The sequence below is a fragment of the Apium graveolens genome, chromosome 8 (assembly GCF_009905375.1).
Source record: "Apium graveolens cultivar Ventura chromosome 8, ASM990537v1, whole genome shotgun sequence".
Classification (NCBI taxonomy): Eukaryota; Viridiplantae; Streptophyta; class Magnoliopsida; order Apiales; family Apiaceae; genus Apium; species Apium graveolens.
Genome location: NC_133654.1, coordinates 143,726,583 through 143,732,662, shown reverse-complemented (window position 1 = coordinate 143,732,662; position 6,080 = coordinate 143,726,583). Strand labels below are relative to the sequence as shown.

The 6,080-nt window shown below is 39.5% G+C and overlaps 1 non-coding gene across 1 annotated transcript; it reads left to right on the top strand.

Moving 5' to 3' along the window:
• The first annotated feature begins 1,945 nt into the window (after positions 1–1,945).
• LOC141681533 (small nucleolar RNA R71) lies at positions 1,946–2,052 on the top strand. The gene has a single exon (XR_012558961.1). It is a non-coding gene; the product is annotated as a small nucleolar RNA R71 (small nucleolar RNA).
• The last annotated feature ends 4,028 nt before the right edge of the window (positions 2,053–6,080 follow it).

The window sequence follows — 6,080 nt, the reverse complement described above, 5'->3', positions numbered from 1 at the left end:
GATGTATGCTATGGTCCATCCTATAGCCGATTTGAATTCTCTCAAAATCCTTAAGAGCTTGTCTTCCTCACTACCTGAAAGGTTAGCTGAAATAATAACAGGTAACGTAGATGAATCGCCTAAAAAAGCATACCTCAAGTGTTCAGGTAATGGTTTGAGCTCCAAGGTAGGTGCTTCCTCTATTGATGGTTTGAGCTTCCCTTCAGCATTCTTAAGGTCAGAAGTACCAAGAGATTCAAATGGTATGTCGAACTTTCGCTTCCATGGAGAAGCGTTCAGATATTGTAATTGCTCGTTGCTATCTTCATCATCGCTGTCAAAATCCCCCACTAAGGCCTTTTCCAATGCATCAGACATTAGCATGTGATCGAGTTCCGAAGTAACCGCAGAATCAATCACATCCACTTTTAAGCACTCCTCATCTTCTGTAGGGAATTTCATTGCCTTGAATACGTTGAAGGTCACATCCTGATCTTGGACCCGCATAGTAAGTTCCCCTTTTTGCACATCTATCAAGGTACGACCAATAGCCAAGAAAGGCCTCCCCAAGATTATGGGAATCTTCTTATCTTCCTCAAAATCCAGAATAACAAAATCAGCAGGAAAGAAGAGCTTATCCACCTTGACGAGCACATCCTCAACTATGCCCCTTGGGTAAGTAATGGAACGGTCCGCCAATTGTAGCGACATGTATGTGGGTTTTAGATCAGGCAGATCCAGCTTTTTAAAGATCGACAACGGCATCAGATTAATGCTTGCTCCCAAATCACAAAGGCACTTGTCAAAAGTTAGATTGCCAATGGTGCAAGGGATGGTGAAGCTTCCTGGATCTTTCAGTTTTGGTGGTAACTTTTGTTGCAGAACCGCGCGGCATTCTTCCGTGAGAGCAACGGTTTCAAGGTCATCCAGTTTCACCCTCCTTGAAAGATTAGTCTTAATAAACTTCGCATAACTAGGCATTTGTTCCAGCGCCTCAGCAAAAGGTATATTGATGTGAAGTTTCTTGAACACCTCCAGAAACTTCCCGAACTGTCTATCCAGCTTTTGTTGCTGCAATCTCTTAGGAAAAGGTGGTGGAGGATAGAGCTGTTTCTCCCCTGTATTAGCCTCAGGCAGAGTGTGTTCAACAGTAGTCTTCTTTGGTTCCGCCACTTTCTCAGCATCAGCTACTTTTCCAGACCTTAAGGTAATAGCCTTGACTTGCTCTTTAGCTTCCTTCCTGCCTGGTACTTCCGTGTCACTGGGAAGAGTGCCAGGTTGACGATTGAGCACTGCGTTGGCTAATTGACCGATTTGATTTTCCAAGGTCTTGATAGAAACCGCCTGACTCTTGCACAACAGCTTAAGTTCCTCAAAATCAGCACTAGTAGGTGTAGCTGCACTTCCCTGTTGAGGATATGATTGCCTTGTAGCATACTGTTGTGGTTGCTGGAATCCAGGTGGGTTAAACTGTTTACTTACTCCTTGCTGATATGTTGGCTGAATAGCATTCTGATTATTCCCCCAACTGAAATTTGGATGATTTCTATTGTTAGGATGATAGGTCGCTAGCACAGGCTGCTGTTGTCGCTGATAATTATTCACATACTGAACAGATTCGTTGACAAGAGAACACTGATCCGTAGCATGAGAACCTGCACAAAGCTCACAAACCATAGCTAATTGATTAACTCCATACGTAGCCAAAGAATCAACCTTCATTGATAGCGCTTGGAGCTGGGCTGCAATAGCGGTGGCTGCATCAACTTCCAGAATACCTGCTACCTTGCCTGACGTCATCCTCTGAGTTGGGTTTTGATGCTCATTTGCAGCCATCGTCTCGATAAGATTATACGCCTCAGTATAGCTTTTAGCCCATAAGGCGCCTCCAGCTGCTGCATCGAGCATGGGCCGAGATTGGGCCCCCAAACCATTATAAAAACCAGTGATTACCATCCAATCCGGCATTCCATGATGTGGACATTTTCTCAACATTTCCTTGTAGCGTTCCCAAGCCTCGCACATAGATTCTGTAGGTTGCTGCGCAAACTGAGTAAGAGCACTCCTCATAGCAGCAGTCTTTGCCATTGGATAAAACTTCACCAGAAACTTTTGCGCAAGATCTTGCCACGTAGTGATGGACCCTGACGGTTCAGAATGTAACCAGTCTTTAGCTTTATCCCTCAGTGAGAATGGGAAAAGCCTCAGCTTGATAGCCTCATCAGTCACGCCATTATACTTAAAAGTGCTGCAGATCTCGACAAAATTCCTTATGTGCATGTTGGGGTCTTCAGTTGCCGCTCCTCCAAAAGAAACAGAATTCTGCACCATCTGAATAGTGCCCGGCTTGATTTCAAAGGTGTTAGCTTGAATAGCCGGATGAAGGATGCTTGACTGAATGTCATCAATTTTAGGCCGAGAAAAATCCATAAGAGCTGGATCAGCTTGAACAATACGATCTCCCATGTTTACTGGTTCTTTCTGCTCAGTTCCTGAATCCGAATCCTCAAAATCTAACTTCTCCGGAGTATCAAGAACTTCGTCTTTCTCCTCAGCTGTATCTAAGGTCCTCTTGCGAGCACGAGAACGAGTTTGCATAAACGCTTGCTAAAGTACCTGAAACACAACCGAAAAGAGTAATTAACTACTACGTCCTTATCACTGAGTCCTAATGACCAGTGATGGTAAGTACATAAACTAAACAAATACGCCGAGTCCCCGGCAGCGGCGCCAAAAACTTGTTAGGGCAAAAACATGCACTAATTTTCACGCAAGTATACGCGTTCGCAAGTAATATAGAATACTTTCTAGTTCGTTCCCTCAGAGACTCAGACTAAGTTATTGTCTAATTAAACTCACTCACCAATGTATGACTACTTCTCAATGTTAAGATAATAACACTTAAAATTGTTGATTAAATATTAACTATAATTAACTACTTAATTAACCACTTAACTAACACTTCAATTTAACAATAATAAAACACTCATGAGATCACAACTTCATTATTACTTCCTTCTATAGCCATTGTTATTACCTTTAGCATGTGATAGTGATGACATTAATCGAATAACACGAAACTGATAAAAGCCAACTTTCATTGTACTAATACCATTCTACCAAGCATCTATAATTAAGATAGAAGTTGAATAGTCATCAATCATGTTGAGTTCCTATATGTCTACAGAAATTGACAACACAACGATTTAAGCACAAGTTATCCCTTTTGATTACATAGGGGAAATAAAACTGTTAGAGTTACCCACTAATCATGCACAACGTACATGAACCTATGCTAGCATGGCAAGTTCTAAATCTCAAGATCCACCGTCACTTCACAAGAGATTAACACCCTATCTTATATGTTCGCGACGCACATAAGACGAATACGCACAACCAATACTAGATATCATGCAATCATCACACACTAAAGTATTAAACAATTTACTAAAGAATTCCATAATAAATCCGTTGCAACCCCATGATCACGATTAGCCCATAATAGAACTTATCGCCATCATGGGTTCATATGAAATCATGATAAACAACACAAGAAAATAATAACTAAACTAATTATATTAAAACAGAGTACGTCACAAGAGTAAATAAGTCAAAGCAAGAAAACTAGCATCCAACGTTACAACGAAACAAGAATCACAAGAAAATATGCTTCCTCTTCGCTGCAGTGTGCTAAATCGGTCTTCTTCCTTATCTCCTTCGCTTCTTGCGCCAAACACAATCTAAAACATAATCTCCTTCATATTCTCTATGAAAACGTCTCAAATCTACTTATATAATAGTCCCATAAAACTCAGATTACATAGAAGTTGGAAGCCAAACAGAAGTAGAAGTCTAAAATAATTCAGCTTTTTCCCCGACCCTGCGCGGCCACTCAGCATTTCTGCACGGGCGCGCAAGGCTGCTGCGCGGCCGCTCAGCATTGCTGCGCGGGCGCGCAGGACCCTACTGGAAAAATTCCAGGTTTGCTCCGTTTCTTCGCCGTAATCTGCCCGTTCTTTTCCTCTCGCAATGGTGAACACATGCCAAGGCTTATTCTTGATGATTCCTCCTCCGAAATGCAACTAATACCCTGAAATGCATAAACACTAGAAAAACGCATCAAATACACAAAAAACTTGATTTCAAGACACCAATTTAAACCATTTTAAGACGTTCTAAGTGGTATAAAATGCCACTTATCATGAATCATCCTCATCAAAAGCACATGTACCAACTCTTACCACCATTGATTTAAATGTGAATCAATATAAGGAACAATGAAGTGTGAAAATGAGATTGAAGTTGTGTTAAGGGAAAAACTGGAGAAAAATGAAGTGAAGTTGAAGTCCTTTAGGAATGCATCTAAATTGGTTGGTCAATACCATGAGAAAAATAAGCCATGTGCAAACATTGCTATTGGTCTTGATTATGATGCCTTGAACTACAAGAAGAAAAACATGAGTGACAAAGGAAAAACAACAGAGAATGAAAATGTTCCAGCAATGCTGAAAAAAGTTGGGTCACCTATGTTCAAGGCTTGTGAAGTAAACTTCAGTGAAGAAGAGTTGATTATCAAGTAAGAAATTTTAGATAAGGATAATGAAAGGAAAAGTGCAAACTCAACTTAATCCTTTAAGACTAAAGAAAATCTCATGGATAATCAAAGCACTAAGACACTTGTAATAACCCCAATTTTTTGGAAAATTTTTGAAACCCTTATGAATAGTGTTTTTGCTGAATGAGAAAACTTTTCATGCCACACTATGTAGGGGTTCTGTTATTGATCTTTTGGGATATTATTAGTACTCTATGTGGTATATAAGTGTATGAAAAGATCGTCAGAATCCAATTCCGAACACCTTGGTTTTTCCCGGAAATCCACTAGATACAGAAAGAATTGAGTATAAGGTAACAGGATAAAAAGGATTTAAATTAAAAGATTATAAGAGAGGATCATAAAAGGAATATAATGTATTGAGAAAGGTTAAGGAAACCCAATTAATAAGATCCCGGGTATGATCCCTCAAACGATAAAGGAAAACGAAAGTTAAGCGAACCGTATAACAGATCAGCGGTCATTAGGCAAACAATTAGGAAGTTAATCAAAGGGATTAGAGAGGATGATGTCACCCAACCAATGAGAAGAGGACAAAGAGGGGAGGACGACATCATGAGCATGACATAAGCATGACATAAGGGAAGGAGATGTGGTTGAATTAAAACCACACAAAGTTTAAGGCTAAAAAGGTAATTAACCAAAACAAAAACAAAACTACATCCACCAAGCCAAAACAAAATCATTTTTCACCAAAACAAAATTCTATTTCTCATCACCAAGAACATTGCTCTCGGCTTTTTGCATTTTCAAAGGGAAATTTTTTCAAAATCCAAGATCCAAGCTTCCTAAATTGGTAAGATAATTCCCTAGTATTCCTTATGCATAGTTATGGCTATATTATGAGTTTAAGCATCCCATTCATTCTCTATCTTCTCCAATAAATCAATGAAGAAGACAATGAATAGTGATTTCAAGGTTTTTAACTTGATTTTTCTTGCTTTTCCTTTAAGATCCAAGCATTCCTAAGACTCCTCAAGGCTTCCTAAGGCTTCCTAGCTACTCACACCACTTCAAGGAAGGTATATCATCTCCAAACCCTAGCTTTACTTTGTATATTAGGATGATTTTGGTTGATATGGTATTAGAGTAGCTTAGTGATTGTTGGTTTAAGAGTTGGGTTGGAATGGTGGTGAATGGATTGTTGAAATCTTATGATTTGGTTAAAGAATGTAGTATAGTTTAAATTCAAGTTTTAAGATTAAGTAAATTGATTATAATAAGTTGATTTGGGGCTGTTGTAATGTAGTTTGGATGGAGTTTTTATTGGGTTGTGAATTGGGGTTGAATTGTGGTGGATTTGGAATGGTTTAAATTTGGGAAATCGCGTAAACATAGCCGTCGTAATGTCCGATTTACTTTAGGCTGCTTTTGTTCATAACATTAGGACCCGATAACTCCCTGCTAGGTTTTGACCATTGCCATGATTAGATAGTTCATGTTACGAGCTTCGTTTTGATATGTGGTTCGTTTGATTCCGATGTAC